Raw genomic sequence first — 16,651 nt, 5'->3', positions numbered from 1 at the left:
TTGAACCAGCCTTGCATTCCAGGGACGAAGCCCACTTGATCATGGTGGATAAGCTTTTTGATGTGCTGCTGAATTCGGTTTGCCAGTATTTTATTGAGGATTTTTGCATCAATGTTCATCAAGGATATTGGTCTAAAATTCTCTTTTTTGGTTGTGTCTCTGCCCGGCTTTGGTATTAGGATGATGCTGGCCTCATAAAATGAGTTAGGGAGGATTCCCTCTTTTTCTATTGATTGGAATAGTTTCAGAAGGAATGGTACCAGTTCCTCCTTGTACCTCTGGTAGAATTCAGTGTGAATCCACCTGGTCCTGGACTCTTTTTGGTTGGTAAGCTATTGATTATTGCCACAATTTCAGCTCCTGTTATTGGTCTATTCAGAGATTCAACTTCTTCCTGGTTTAGTCTTGGGAGAGTGTATGTGTCGAGGAATTTATCCATTTCTTCTAGATTTTCTAGTTTATTTGCGTAGAGGTGTTTGTAGTATTCTCTGATGGTAGTTTGTATTTCTGTGGGATTGGTGGTGAGATCCCCTTTATCATTTTTTATTGCGTCTATTTGATTCTTCTCTCTTTTTTTCTTTATTAGTCTTGCTAACAGTCTATCAATTTTGTTGATCCTTTCAAAAAACCAGCTCCTGGATTCATTAATTTTTCAAGGGTTTTTTGTGTCTGTATTTCCTTCAGTTCTGCTCTGATTTTAGTTATTTCTTGCCTTCTGCTAGCTTTTGAATGTGTTTGCTCTTGTTTTCTAGTTCTTTGAATTGTGATGTTAGGGTGTCAATTTTGGATCTTTCCTGCTTTCTCTTGTGGGCATTTAGTGCTATAAATTTCCCTCTACACACTGCTTTGAATGCATCCCAGAGATTCTGGTATGTTGTGTCTTTGTTCTCGTTGGTTTCAAAGAACATCTTTATTTCTGCCTTCATTTTGTTATGTACCCAGTAGTCATTCAGGAGCAGGTTGTTCAGTTTCCATGTAGTTGAGCAGTTTTGAGTGAGATTCTTAATCCTGATTTCTAGTTTGATTGCACTGTGGTCTGAGAGATAGTTTGTTACAGTTTCTGTTCTTTTACATTTGCTGAGGAGAGCTTTACTTCCAAATATGTGGTCAATTTTGGAATAGGTGTGGTGTAGTGCTGAAAAAAATGTATATTCTGTTGATTTGGAGTGGAGAGTTCTGTAGATATCTATTAGGTCCGCTTGGTGCAGAGCTGAGTTCAATTCCTGGGTATCCTTGTTGGCTTTCTGTCTCGTTGATCTGTCTAATGTTGACAGTGGGGTGTGAAAGTCTCCCATTATTAGTGTGTGGGAGTCTAAGTCTCCTTGTAGCTCACTCAGGACTTGCTTTATGAATCTGGGTGCTCCTGTATTGGGTGCATATATATTTAGGATACTTAGCTCTTCTTGTTGAATTTATCCCTTTACCATTATGTGATGGCCTTCTTTGTCTCTTTTGATCTTTGTTGGTTTAAAGTCTGTTTTATCAGAGACTAGGATTGCGACCCCTGCCTTTTTTTGTTTTCCATTTGCTTGGTAGATCTTCCTCCATCCTTTTATTTTGAGCCTATGTGTGTCTCTGCATGTGAGATGGGTTTCCTGAATACAACACACGGATGGGTCTTGACTCTTTATCCAATTTACCAGTCTGTGCCTTTTAATTGGAACATTTAGTCCATTTACATTTAAAGTTAATATTGTTATGTGTGAATTTGATCCTGTCATTATGATGCTAGCTGGTTATTTTGCTCATTAGTTGATGCAGTTTCTTCCTAGTCTCAATGGTGTTTACATTTTGGCATGATTTTGCAGCGGCTGGTACCGGTTGTTCCTTTCCATGTTTAGTGCTTCCTTCAGGAGCTCTTTTAGGGCAGGTCTGGTGGTGACAAAATCTCTCAGCATTTGCTTGTCTGTAAAGTGTTTTATTTCTCCTTCACTTATGAAGCTTAGTTTGGCTGGATATGAAATTCTGGGTTGAAAATTCTTTTCTTTATGAATGTTGAATATTGGCCCCCACTCTCTTCTGGCTTGTAGGGTTTCTGCCGAGAGATCTGCTGTTAGTCTGATGGGCTTCCCTTTGAGGGTAACCCGACCTTTCTCTCTGGCTGCCCTTAACATTTTTTCCTTCATTTCAACTTTGGTGAATCTGACAATTATGTGTCTTGGAGTTGCTCTTCTCAAGGAGTACCTTTGTGGCGTTCTCTGTATTTCCTGAATCTGAACGTTGGGTGCCTTGCTAGATTGGGGAAGTTCTCCTGGATAATATCCTGCAGAGTGTTGTCCAACTTGGTCCTATTCTCCCCATCACTTTCAGGTACACCAATCAGATGTAGGTTTGGTCTTTTCACATAGTCCCATATTTCTTGGAGGCTTTACTCATTTCTTTTTATTCTTTTTTCTCTAAACTTCCCTTCTCGCTTCATTTCATTCATTTCATCTTCCATTGCTGATACCCTTTCTTCCAGTTGATCGCATTGGCTCCTGAGGCTTCTGCATTCTTCACGTAGTTCTCGAACCTTGGTTTTCAGCTCCATCAGCTCCTTTAAGCACTTCTCTGTATTGGTTATTCTAGTTATACATTCTTCTAAATTTTTTTCAAAGTTTTCAACTTCTTTGCCTTTGGTTTGAATGTCCTCCCGTAGCTCAGAGTAATTTGATCGTCTGAAGCCTTCTTCTCTCAACTCGTCAAAGTCATTCTCCGTCCAGCTTTGTTCCATTGCTGGCGAGGAACTGCATTCTTTTGCAGGAGAGGTGCTCTGCTTTTTAGAGTTTCCAGTTTTTCTGTTCTGTTTTTTCCCCATCTTTGTGGTTTTATCTACTTTTGGTCTTTGATGATGGTGATGTACAGATGGGTTTTGGTGTGGATGTCCTCTCTGTTTGTTAGTTTTTCTTCTAACAGACAGGACCCTCAGCTGCAGGTATGTTGGAGTACCCTGCCGTGTGGGGTGTCAGTGTGCCCCTGCTGGGGGGTGCCTCCCAGTTAGGCTGCTTGGGGTTCAGGGGTCAGGGACCCACTTGAGGAGGCAGTCTGCCCGTTCTCAGATCTCCAGCTGCATGCTGGGAGAACCACTGCTCTCTTCAAAGCTGTCAGACAGGGATATTTAAGTCTGCAGAGGTTACTGCTGTCTTTTTGTTTGTCTGTGCCCTGCCCCCAGAGGTGGAGCCTACAGAGGCAGGCAGGCCTCCTTGAGCTGTGGTGGGCTCCACCCAGTTCGAGCTTCCTGGCTGCTTTGTTTACATAAGCAAGCGTAGGCAATGGTGGGCGCCCCTCCCACAGCCTCGCTGCCACCTTGCAGTTTGATCTCAGACTGCTGTGCTAGCAATCAGTGAGACTCCGTGGGCGTAGGACCCTCCGAGCCAGGTGCAGGATGTAATCTCGTGGTGTGCCGTTTTTTAAGCCCGTCAGAAAAGTGCAGTATTCGGGTGGAGTGACCCGATTTTCCAGGTGCCATCAGTCACCCCTTTCTTTAACTAGGAAAGGGAACTCCCTGACCCCTTGCACTTCCCGAGTGAGGCAATGCCTCGCCCTGCTTCCGCTTGCGCATGGTGTGTGCACCCACTGACCTGCACCCACTGTCTGGCACTCCCTAGTGAGATGAACCTGGCACCTCAGATGGAAATGCAGAAATCACCCGTCTTCTGCGTCGCTCACGCTGGGAGCTGTAGACCGGAGCTGTTCCTATTCGGCCATCTTGGCTCCTCCCCCCTATTTCTATACTTTTTGAAAGGATCACCACAATCAAGCAAATTAGCATGTTATCTCTACATATTTACCATTGTGTGTGTGTTGACAGTAATTAATTTATGATCTAGTCCTTTAGCAGAACACAAGAATACGATACAGTGTTGTTCCATATTGTACATTATATCTCCAGAAATTATTATAACTGGAACATTGCACAATTTAATTAACATCACCCCATTTCCCCTCCCTGAGCCCCTGGCAACCACTGTCCTATTCTCTGTTTTTAAGAATTTGACTGTTGTAGATTCCACAAGTAAGTGAGATCATGAAGTAGTTGTCTCCGTGTCTTGCATTTTTGCTTGGTGCAATATCTTCCAGCTCCATCCATGTTTTCACAAATAGAAGGATTTCCTTCTTTTTTAAGGTTGTATAATATTTCATTTTATGTATACACGTCACATTTTCTTTACCCATTCATCTGTTCCTCTGCCAAAGGGCATTTAGGTTACTTTCATATTTTGGTCATTGTGTGTCATGCTGCAATGAACAGGGGATGACAGACACCTCTCTAAGACTCTTATGTCAATTTCACTGGACATATATCCAGAAGTGAAATTGTTGGATTATGTGGTAGTTCTTTTTTTTATTTTTGATACCGGGTCTCACTCTGTCATCCAGGGTAAAGTCCAGTGGCAAGATCATAGCTCACTGCAGCCTTGAACTCCTGGGATCAAGCCATCCTCCTACCTCAGCCTCCTGAGTAGCTGGGACTACAGGTGTACAACACCATGTCTGGCTAATTTTAATTTTTTTTTTCTGATATGGGGTCTTGCTATGTTACCTAGGCTGGTGTGGAGCTCCTGGCCTCCTGCCTTGGCTTCCCCAAATCCTGGGATTACAGGTGTGAGCCATCACACCAGGCCAATGCTATTTTCAATTTTTTTTGGAGGAACCTCGATCCTGTTTTCTGTGTTTTACTAATTTGCATTCCCATCAATAGTGTATAATGGTTTCCTTTTCTCCACATTCTTACCAACACTTATCTTTTCTCTTTTTGATAATAGCCATTTTAACAGGTGTGACATGATAGCTCATTGTGGTTTGATTTGCATTACTCTGAAGTTTAGAGATGTTGAGCACATTTTCTTATACCTGTTAGCCATTTGAATTTCTTCTTTTGAGATGTATTTATTTACGTTCTTTGCCTTAAAATAAAATTAGGTTATTTATAATTTTGGAATTGATGTGTGTGTGTCCTTCTTATTTTTTGAACTCTTTATAAAAGATATGGTTTACAAACATTTTCCCCATTTCATAGGTGGCCTTATCATTTCACTAGTTGTTTCTTTGCTGTGCAGAAGCTTTTTAGTTCGACGTAATTCATTTATCTATTTTGCCTTTGTTGCCTGTGCTTTTGGCATCATATCTAAACAAATTATTGCCGAGACCAATGTCAAGAATGTTTTCTCCTGTCTTCTTCCAGGAGTTTTGTGGTTTCAGTGATTATATTTAAACATTTAATCCATTTTGAGTTAATTTTTACATAAGGCGTGAGCTAGGGATCCGACTTCATTCTTTTACATGTAGACATCCAGCATTCCTAACACCATTTGGTCAAGAGCATATCCTCTGCCTATAGTGTCTCCTTGTCACCTCCCAGGGTGATCAATTGCTGCAAATGTGTGGGTTATGCCTAGGTTCTCTATTTTGTTTCACTGGTTTATGTGTCTGTTTTTATGCCAGTACCGGTGTTTTTCTTTCTACAGCTTTGTAATTTAATTTGAAGTCAGGAACTGTGATACCTGTAGCTTTGTTCTTGCTCAAAATAGCTTCAGCCACTCAGGGATTTTTGTGATTCTATACGAATTTTAGGATTATTTTTTTCTATTTCTGTGAGAGTACAATTGGGATTTTGATATGGATTACATTAAATGTGTAGATTGCTTTGAGTAATATGGACACTTTAATAATACAGTACTAACTCTTTCAATCCATGGGTTGTCTTTCAATTTACTTTGGTTTAAATTTCTGTCATCAATCTTTTATAATTTGTAGTGTTTAAGTCTTTCACTTCTTTGGTCAGTTAGTTCCAAAATAGTTTATTTGACACTGTTTTTTAAATTTACCTTTCAGACAATTCATTGTTAGTGTTTAGAAATAGCAATGATTTTTGTATGTCAATTGTGTATCCTACAACTTTAGTATATTTATTATATAGTCAGTCCTTCATATCAATGGGTTCTGCAACCATGAACTCAATCAACCATGAACCTAACTTGTACATATTTTCCATCTGTGGTGGTTTGAATCCACAGATGTGGACCCATGGATACATAGGGCCAACTGTACACAATTTTATGTGAGGGAGTTGATCATCACAGATTTTGTTATCTGAGGGGGTCCTGAAACAAATCCCCAGCAGATATGAAAGACTTACTGTATTATTTCTAACCATTTTCTGTGGAGTCTTTAGAGTTTTTAATGTATAATAATCATGTCTTCTGTTAACAGAGGTAACTATATCCTTCCTTTCAATTTTGATGCCTTTTTTTACTCTTGCCTGATTGCTCTGGCTAGGACTTCCAGTACTATGTTGAATAGGAGTGATGAGAGTAGACATCCTTGTCTTGTTCCAGATATTAAAGAAAAAACTTTCAGTTTTTCCCCATTGATTATAATATTAGATATAGGTTTTTCATATACAGCCTTTATAGTGTTGAGGTAAGTTTCTTGTATACTTATTTTGTTGAGAGTTTTATCATGAAAGTATATTGAATTTTGTCAAATGTGTTTTCTGCATCGATTGGAACATTATTTTTGTCTTTCATTCTGTTAATGTGGTACATCACATTATTAATTTTTACACATTGAAACATCCTTGTACGCCATAGATAAATTCCAATTGGTCATGGTGTATGACCTTTTCAATGTGCTTTTGAATTCAGTTTGCTAGTTTGTATTTTATTGAGAATTTTTGCATCTATATTCATTAAGGATACTGGTCTGTAATTATTTTTTCTTGTGTTGTCTGCGTCTGGCTTTTAAGTCATGGTAACATCGGCCTCATGAAATGAGTTTGAGAGTATTCTCCCTTCTATTTTTTCTGAAGAGTTTAAGAAGTTTTGGTGTTAGTTCTTCTTTGAATGTTTGGTAGAAGTTGCCCATGAAAGCGTCTGCACCTGGGCTTTTCTTTGTTGGGAAATTTTTGATTACTGATTAAATCTCTGTGCTTGCTTTTGGTCTGTTCTACTTCTTTTTTGTTCCACCTTGGTATATTGCATCTTTCTAAGAATTTATCCATTTCTTCTAGGTTATCCAATTTATTGGCATATAACTGCTTAATTGTCCTTTATAATCATTTGTATTCCTGTACATTTGTTATAATGTCTCCGTTTTCATTTCTGATTATATTTACTTGAGTTTCTCTTTTTTTCTTAGTGTAGCTAAGGGTTTGTTATTTTTGTTTGTATTTCCAAAAATTGAACTCTAGTTTTGTTGATTTTTCTATTGTTTTCTATTTTATAGTTATTTTATTTATATTCTAATCTTTATTATTTACTTCATTATGCTAACTTTGGGTTTAGTTAGTTTTTCTTTTTCTAATTGTTTATTTGTAAAGTTAGGTTGTTCGAGTGAGATCGCTCTTATTTTTTAATGTAGGTATTTATCACTGTAACATTTTCCTCTTCACACTTCTTTTGCTGCATGCTGTAAGTTTTGTTGAGTTGTATGTTCATTTTTGTTTGTCTCAAGATATTTTTAAAATTCCCTTTTGATTTCTTCTTTTACCCAATGGTTGTTCAAGAGTGTGTTGTTTAGTTTCTGCATTTTTGTAAATGTTTCTGTTTTCTTTGTTTTTGACTTCTAATATTATTCCATTGTGGTCTGAGAAGATACTTGGCATTATATCAAACTTCTTAAATTTGTAAAATGCCTTGTGACCTAAGATTTGATCTATCTCAGAGAATATTCTGTGTTCACTTGAGAAGAATGTATATTCTCCTGCTGTTGAATGGAAAGTTGTGTATCTGTCAGTGTTTAATCTACTGTGTTGTTCAAGTCAGCTGCTTCCTCGTTTTTTATTCCTGCCTAGATGTTCCATCCATTATTGAATTTGGGGTACTGAAGTTGCCTACTATTATTTTAGTGTTACTGATTTCTCCCCTTACTTTGTTGATATTAACTTTGTATATTTAGGTGTTCTAATGTTGGGTGGATATATATTTACAATCTTCACATTGAAGTGAACTTTTATCATTATATAATGACCTTCTTAGTCTCTAGTGACAGTTTTTTATTTCAAGTCTATTTTTTCTGGTCTAAGTATAGATACCCTTGCTCTTTTTTGGTTACCATTTGCATAGAGTATCTTTTCCCATCCCTTCACTATGAGCCTCTATGTATCTTAATATCTAAAGTGACTCCCTTATAAATATGTACTGATGAGTATCTTTTATGCATTTTGCCACTCTATGTCTTTTAATTAGATAGTTTAATCCTTTCACATTTAAAGTCATTGTTGATAGGTAAGGAGTAACTTGCATTTTGTTAATTGTTTTTCATATGTTTTGCAGTTCTTTTTTTTTTTTCCTCTCTTGCTGTCTTCTTAGTTTGGTTATTTCTTGTAGTGGTTTGGTTTCATTTATTTTTCTTCACATTTTGTGTATCTCCTATAAGTTTTTAATTTGTGGTTGCAAATTTACATCTTCTATAAAAAGCTGTCTTAATGTTATCAGCTTTTTCAGAATCATTTTCTTTCTCTTCCCTCTTCAGACATATTTGCAAATACTCTGTTGTTCAAGACACGAGTAAATAGGGCTGTGGTTAGAAATTTATCAATACAAAAAAAAAGATCCTCTGAGTCTTTTGATAAGTTAGAAAATAATGATAGACTGCGGTAGAATGTCATGTATTTCAAGTTCTGTCATCTATGTTACTCTGCAATATATTTTCTGTGTGTATTAGTCAGTGTTATATGTTTATAAGGTACATCCATAAAGCATACATTCTAGAATGCCCTAACTTAGGTCCTTAAGAGATATGCTCCTTATAGCCTTCTTGGCACTCCTGAAGTGTTAAATATTTCCATTGAAGAAGGTTGCATATGGCTTCTGAGATGAAGTCTAGACAGGTTAGGATTATTTTTTGCTCCTTTTGCCCACACAGCACCCACTGTCCCCTCCCTTTGTTATTAGCCATTATCTGATACCCTAGATGAAGCCACCTTCTGTCCTTCAGTTTTGGCATGGGGGCTGATTTCACCCCCAGTTTCAGGAATAAGCACAGGACAGCTACTAACAAGTATGTTGTTCACTCAAGGAAGAAACCCAGCTAAGGGAGAAAGGGGGGTTGAAATCTAGCCCGCATGCTCTTCTCCAAGCCACATGCACCGATACAGGGCTGCATCTAACTGGAGAAAGGGGAGCCATTTTCTAATACTTGCAAACGGACTGTTTGGACAGTGGAAACCCTGTATGAGCTCGTGACACAGGCCTGGCCAATGAATAGACTTCTAATCCTGGCACAGATGAAACTAGAGATGGACATGAAATCCAAGTCTCACACCCAAAGTCAATCTCTAGTCTCTTATTGAAACTATTAGAAGTGTTTCTGTTTTTTGCTTTATTCTGGGGCTATGGAACTAAGGAAATGTAAACTGGAGGAGTGATGATGACCACATTGCAGCACCAAGGGAAAACTTGTCTGAGAATAAAATCAATGGGGAAGAAAAAAACAAGGAAGAGGAGAGAAGCCAAGTCCTGAGACCCTACGTTCAGCCATTCTGAAGCTATACCCTGGATTTTTCCATTATACGAGTCCACAAATTAATATATATTTTTTGGCTTAGACCAGTTTGAGTTTGAATTCTATTATTTATAACCAAAGGAGTCCTACCATATTATCTTAGCCGGATTTTCATAAACACGGTATATGTTGATGAACAAACTTCCTAAATGTTTCAAGTTCACTCCAAAGAGTGAGGGGAAAAAAGAAAGAAGAGGAAGAAAATGGTTACTTATCATCCACAGTAGTCAAGGGAGCTGCAGAAGCATCAAGCAAAAGCAGCAGAAGTTAGCTTTGTACTCCCACAAACCCTGCTCTGAAGTACTCCACCTAGTGGCCCAGAGCAGAAGCTGCATTTCTAAAATCTTTAAAAAGACAGAAAAGGAATCACCACTTACCCTGGGAAACCTAACAGGGGAGAAGGCCACACAGGAATATGTCCCATTGGCTTGAGGTCGATAAGTCCATTTTCAAAGCTTTAGTAATTTCAGAAACAAGAACATATTTATTTTGCTTTGATCACACAATGCCTAGTTATATTAAAAGTAAGGAGACATTCAATAAATACCTTTTATGGAAATAAAAACAGACAATTTAGGAGAAAATTAACTATCAATGCATTATTTTCAAAGGTAAAGAACAAAGAAATTATTCTGAACACACAAAACTATTTTATCAAATATCATGGTAAATTATCATTATATACTAGGTCACTTAATAAATTTCCAGAGATGATTGGAAAGAGTTTCCACAATAGATTTTGTTTCACCCCAGGAAGAAGTTTCACAAAAAGTTAGTTACTTATCTCCATTGTTACTAGTACCAAACTAATCCTATCATTCTGAGTCAAATTACAAATAACTTCTACACTTTTCTCCAGTGAGATCACAGGAGATGCCTAAGTGGAGTGTGTTTTAATGTGAGGGCATAATTGGTTTATATTTTTCACTGAAAATAACAAATTCTAGACAACTTAAGCAAAACAGGAATTCAATGAAAGGATATTGAATAGTTCAAAAAATCATTGAAGATGCTGAAGAAGCAGGTAAGAACTGAGGGAAACTCAGCACAGCCAAGTTCATTCAACGGAAGGAGATCTTGGGATCCACCACTAGGATATTGTCATTTGACACTTGTCACCATGTAGCTGGGCTCTGCTGAACCTAGGCACTTGCTGCCACATTCCTGGACCTGCATCTCTGCTCAATTTCTCAGAATCATCTCTGATTCTTTCAGGTCTTTTGCATCATTTCATCGGGTTCCAAGTTCTAATAAAGAGACATCAGTTGGCTGGGCCTAGATATGTGCCTACACGTGGGTGGCCAAGAAACTGGAAAAAGGATCATGCACTCCCTTTCAGCTTTTGTAATGGAAGGTGGGGCCTGTCCTCATACTTCGCTTGGGGTTCAAAAAACTAGGAAGGGTGTTTTGTTGAAATGAAACCCAAAACTATAGCTATCCATTTACAGCACCTTATTTGTACAGGAAGAAACCATGAGACAAAATGTATAAAAGTGCATGGGAGGTCCAAACATATGAGGGGGTTTCTGAGGACAGAAAGATCATACTTGATTGGTGCTGTGGTTTCACTGTGCCTCCTCCGAGATTCAGCGTTGACAATTTGATAGTGTTGAGGTGGAGCCTACCAGAAGTGATGAGGCCATCAGGACTCCTACCTCAGGAATGGGTTTAGGAGCCCTCATGAAAGGGCTCCATGGAGGGAGTTCATCCCTCTTGCTCTCCCGCCTTCCACCATGTGAGGACACAGTGTTCCTTGTCTCTGGAAGATGCAGCATCAAGACACCATCTTGAACGGAGAGAACAGCCCTTACCAGACATCAAACCTGCCAACGCCTTGATCTTGGACTTCCTAGTCTCCAGAACTACGACAGGTAAACGTCTGGTTTTCATAAATTGCCTAGTCTGTGTTATTTTGTTGTGAGAGCATAAATTGACTAAGACAATTGGGGATTAGAAAAAGTTTTTTGAAGTGGCATTTGAGAAGGGCTTGATAGATAAGATCTCTACAAATAGAAATAGAGAGATGATTTCAAATCACCCAGGTGAAAGGAATAACATAGCCATGTTCAGTATGAATGCAAAATGGAGATGGTAAAAAGTACATAGGATTCCACCACCAGTGGGAGGACAGAATTGTAATGTGGCAGCAATCTGTAAATATAATATTTATCACTCATTCACATTTATTTAGAGTCTAATGTGTTCTAGGCTCTGAAATTAAGCAAAGAAAATCTAGATATGCATAAGTCCAAGACTTTGCCTTTGTCACAGTCAAAATAATGACCCCATAAAGATGTTCTGGTTCCTGGAATCTGTGACCATATTACTTTACATGGGGCAAAAGGGACTTTGGAGATGTGATTAACCCTTGAGTTAGGAGGATTATCCTTGATTATCTTGGGGGCCAATCTAATTGCATGTGTCTATAAAATCAGAGAATCTTTCCTAGCTACAGTCAGAATGTGATATGACTACAGAACAATGGTCACAGACATCCCACATTACTGGCTTTGAAGATGGAGGGATGGTCCCATGATCCAAGGAATAGGGACAGCATCTAAAAGTTGGAAAAGTAAATGGATTCTCTCTAGAGCCTCCAGAAAGCAATACAGCCCTGACAACAGCTTGACTTAAGCCCAGTTAAGACCACAGTCAGAGGTTTGCCCTACAGAACTATAGGGTCATAAGTCTTTGATTTAAGCCACAAAGTTGTGATAAATTGTTATGGCAGAAAGAGAAAATTAATTTTAAGAACTTTATTATTTGGAAGATAGGCAGACCAGAAAATCCAAAGTATAATATAATTCGATTAAAACCTATGGAGATTTGGGCTAGGTGTTTTAGAAAAGAATTGATTATTAACAAGGCTAAAGAAGAAATGTTCTAAAATTTACACACTAAGTACATCACATTTTTCTAATGATCACGTTGATACAGCAACTTAGAATCCATGGTTTTAACAAGCCAACAGGCTTATATACATATATATAAAAATATTATATATTATATATATATAAAATATATAATATATGGAATAGCCCCATGGGCACGGACAGCCCTGGGTCAAAGGGTGGCACTGTACTAGCAGCCCACACCCCACCTTACCCGCTTACCCTGAGCTGACTTGTCTGCTAAATGCTAAATAAACCTGTTAAACTTAGAAGGGCCTGGATGCAACAAGCCTGAGGGCTGTGACTAGGGGAAGAGAGAGCACAGACGGAGCTCCTCCTCCTTCTGCCACTGCCCACCAACTGAAGTTTGCTTAGATTCTCAGCCCACACCTTGTTCCCCACAAAACTCATGCAATACTTTGTCCCCCACTACAATCTCTGGAACAAAATATTCTACGGATCTGCTGTTTGAGCTGCAAATTATCTTACTAAATTCCAAGAAGCTTATGTAAAAGAAAACCTCCAGATAATACAGAATTTTCAAGGTGATCATCATTGCTACTTTTAACTAGAAATTATCCAGTAAATGTATTGTGAACTGCTTTGTGACTATCGTTATTTATTTAGTCTTTCTGATCCTTGGTTTGATTATCTCAAATATATGAGCATCACCAATTTTATAAAGTTGCTCTAAAAATTAAATGAAAGAAAAATAATCCTCCTTCTCCATATATTGAACACTTACAAAATTATAGGCATTGTGTCCAGGTTTTTACATACTTACCTGATAGAAGTCTCCTAACAGCCCTCTCTTTTAAATTGCAAGAATTTTGCCATGATTTTTGCACATGTACGTTATGGAAGCCTCGTAACAATCACATCTTTTATAGATCAGCAAACTGAGGCTCAGACGAGTTAAAAACACATTCACCATCAAATAATAATGAGGGATGCAACTGGGATTCAAATCCGGTTCTCTCTGATGCCAAAAATGGTGCAATTTAACGAGGACCAAGTTACACCCAGAACATGGAGGGATAAAAACATGTGGATTCCCTTTTCTGCCCCCTCATGTGGGAATTTCAATAGCTTTCACTGCCTCAGAGCAATCCTAAACTCCCTCCCAGGTTGCCTTGCAATGGCGCCCTTATTCGTGGGGATGATTAGGAATCTGCATTTTTGGACCACAAGCATCTATAAAGAGTTGTGTTGATCAGGAAATAAAATTTTCTAGGCCATAGGTTACTGTGAATTGTCTACCTTCTGTGCAAAAAATAAAGGGGCTATTCCATGTAAAAAAATCACAGGATCCACTGAATCTGTGCAGAGAGACTTAGAACTATACTGCAGGGGCATCTTACTGACAGCTGCGCCTGAAGACCAGCCGAAACACACAAAGCAAGAGCACCTCCAATGACCAGGTGTGGTGGCTCTTGCCTGTCATCCCAGCAGTGTGGGAGGCCAAGGTCGGTGAATCACTTGAGGCCAGGGGTTTAAGACCAGCTTGGGCAACACAGTGAGACCTTGTCCCTACAAAAAAATCATTTTTTATTATTAGAATCAAGAAGAGTACCTCTAATCCCTTGCTGTTGCTTTAGGGTAGAGAGCTCTGGTCTAGAACTCTAGATATGAAACTGTGAGTCCCAGTGTAGCTACTTAAGTTTAAGTACAAGAGCTGTCAGACATTTCCTCTACAGCAACAAAATCTGTAGCATCCATTTTGTACTTTAAAAACTTAGTTTTTGGCCAGCCTCTAGGAAGAAGAAGAGGGCCCAGAACTGGGCATATGGGTAGGGAGGGGAAAAGAAACCAGCTGGATGCAACAGGGAAAGACGAAGGGATGAAGACGCCAGGCAGAGCCAGTCCTCATGCTTGGGGCCTGGGCCTAGGAAAGGAAATAGGTGAAGAAGGGAGGAGCCCCAGGCTGTAGATGTCTCTGGGAGAACCTTGGTTCAGCAACGGCCAGAGGAGCTCCTAAGGCCAAGCGGTATCTGTCGTCTCCCTACCTTTGGGAGTCTTCTGGTCACCAATGTGCTGCAGGTCATGGCTCCAGAATCAAATTGGGCTCAAGTTGTGCGAGCTCCAACGCAGTGGAGCCTGGCGCTACTCCCACCTCCACCTCATGGATCTCAGAGCTGCAGGATGGCTCTGCCCACCGCACCCTAAGCTGGCCTCGCTTGGGGCTGGCATTGGGGGACAGCATGTTCTGGGCGTCTCTGCTCCTTTCTGCTGGTGCCTGTGCCTTTGCTGGCAGCCCACTCATAGATATCAGAGCCACAGGACGGCCCGACAGAACCCCTGCACTGGCCCTGCTGGGGGCTGGCTTTGGTGCACATGCAACCGGTCATCGTGGTCCCCATGGGGCACCTCTGCTCTTCTCGAGGCAGCTTGGGCCTTCTCTTGCCCCCACTTCTGCAGAGCTGAGCACCTGCCGCCTCTCCCCAGGAAAGGCAACCAAATGCCACCAACTTAAGGCACCCACTGAAGGCCACCAACTGAAGGCCGGTTGCCCTGCCAACAAGATCGTGTCCTGCTTAGGAAGAACCAATCAGGTCTTGAGTTCCCTCCACGCGCTGCCCTTCCATTTGTCACGTGGGAGTCCAGGCACTGGCTCACAAAGCTGCGCCCCCAAGCGACCCCGCCCCACCTTTCATTTATTGGTAGCTGGTAGCAACTTTCAGGTTTCCTCACTGTGAATTATGAATATGAATTATGATGAAATTACTGTAACCGAATGTACCTCATGCACTATCTGACAGCCAAAGTCCCCTCTTCCCCCATGGCCTCTGAGTTTTTTGGAAACTAGAAAGAAGATACATTTCTGCAGGTGCTTTCAGCAAAAAACATTGCCACGATCTAATGTTACTCTGTGATGTCAAGTCATATTTCATATATCATACATATTCATATTTATATTCATAATTCAAAATGCACATATTCAATCAAATTAACAGGACTAAAAAGGAAATTTTCTAAAATTTATACACTAAGTACATTATATTTTTCTAATGATCACTTTGATAGAGCAAACTTAGAATCTATGGTTTCAACAAATAAAGAGGCTTATGCAAGAGAAAACCACCACCTAACACAAGATTTTCAATGTGATCATCATTGCTACTTTTCACTAGCAATTATTCAGTTAATATATTGTGAACTGCTTTGTGACTATGGTGTTTTATTTAAACCTACTGATCCTTTGATTATCTCAAAAATATGAATAATACCAATTTTATAAACTTGTTCTAAAAATTAAATGAGAGAAAAATAATCCTCCTTCTCTATATATTGAAAACCTACAAAATTAGTAACATTCTGTCCAGATTTTTACACACTTACCTTATTGAAGCCTCATCAAAATCCCGTCTTTTAAATTACAGGGATTATTCCCAGATTTTTAAACACTTACCTTATGCAAGTCTCATAACAATCCCATCTTTTATAGATGAGCAAACTGAGGCGCAGACGAGTTAAAAACACATTCACCATCAAATCATAATGAGTGATGGAACTGGGATTCAAATCCAGTTCTCTCTGACACGAAAGTAGTGCAACGTAATGAAGACCAAGTTATATCCAGCACATGGAGGGATCAAAACATGTGGATTCCATTTCTCTACCCTCTTACATGTGAATCTCAATGGCTTTCACTGCCTCAGAACAATCCTAAACTCCCTCCCATTGCCTTGCAGAGGATCCCTTCTTTTTGGGGACGATTAGGAATCCGCATTTTTGGACCACAGGCATCTATAAAGAGTTGTGTTGATCAAGAAATAAAATTGTCTAGGCCACGAGTTCCTGTGAATTGTCTAGCTTCTCTGCAAAAAATAAATGGGCTATTCTCTTTATTTTTTGTTATTCCACTATTGACAATAGCCTAGAATCAACCTAAGTGTCCAAGAAGACTTGGTTTAACCCTGAGGATTACTAATGTTTTCACTGTGGTCATTGTGGTAGATTATATTACCATTCTCCCATTATCTGGTCTTCGTACTGTAGTGGCCCTATCTCCTAGAAGATTATACATTTCTGTCCTATTGAAGGAGTGTCAGATTAAGACATGTGACCTGTTTGGCCAGTGAAATGCAGGTAGAAGTGGCATGTGTAACTTGTAAGCAGAAAATTTCCTTTTTCAAGGATCTGGGAGCCATCCCTTTCAAATGTAATCCTCCAGAAAGATAATACCTTATTTCCCAGTCTCCAGGAGAGAGTAAGAGCCTAATCTTGCTCCAAGTTGTAAAAATTACCTTATATCATAAAGATAAAAGAAAGTT

General features: G+C 39.3%; 1 long non-coding RNA gene across 2 annotated transcripts in view; it reads right to left on the bottom strand.

Moving 5' to 3' along the window:
- The window catches only part of LOC134756616 (uncharacterized), a 44,730-nt gene extending 30,028 nt beyond the window's left edge, over positions 1 to 14,702 (bottom strand). The window contains exons 1-2 of one of the 2 annotated variants that reach the window (XR_010129501.1): positions 14,384 to 14,702; positions 9,864 to 9,941 (exon numbers count right to left, since the gene is read on the bottom strand). This is a non-coding gene — a long non-coding RNA (uncharacterized lncRNA). Of the gene's footprint in view, positions 1 to 9,863; positions 9,996 to 14,383 lie in introns of both variants that reach the window. The other variant, XR_010129500.1, reaches the window with a different exon arrangement.
- Positions 14,703 to 16,651: the final 1,949 nt, after the last annotated feature.

This window comes from Gorilla gorilla, chromosome 11 (assembly GCF_029281585.2).
Source record: "Gorilla gorilla gorilla isolate KB3781 chromosome 11, NHGRI_mGorGor1-v2.1_pri, whole genome shotgun sequence".
In the NCBI taxonomy this organism is placed as follows: Eukaryota; Metazoa; Chordata; class Mammalia; order Primates; family Hominidae; genus Gorilla; species Gorilla gorilla.
Note: the sequence above shows the minus strand (reverse complement) of the source record. Positions and strands in the feature narration are given on the sequence as shown.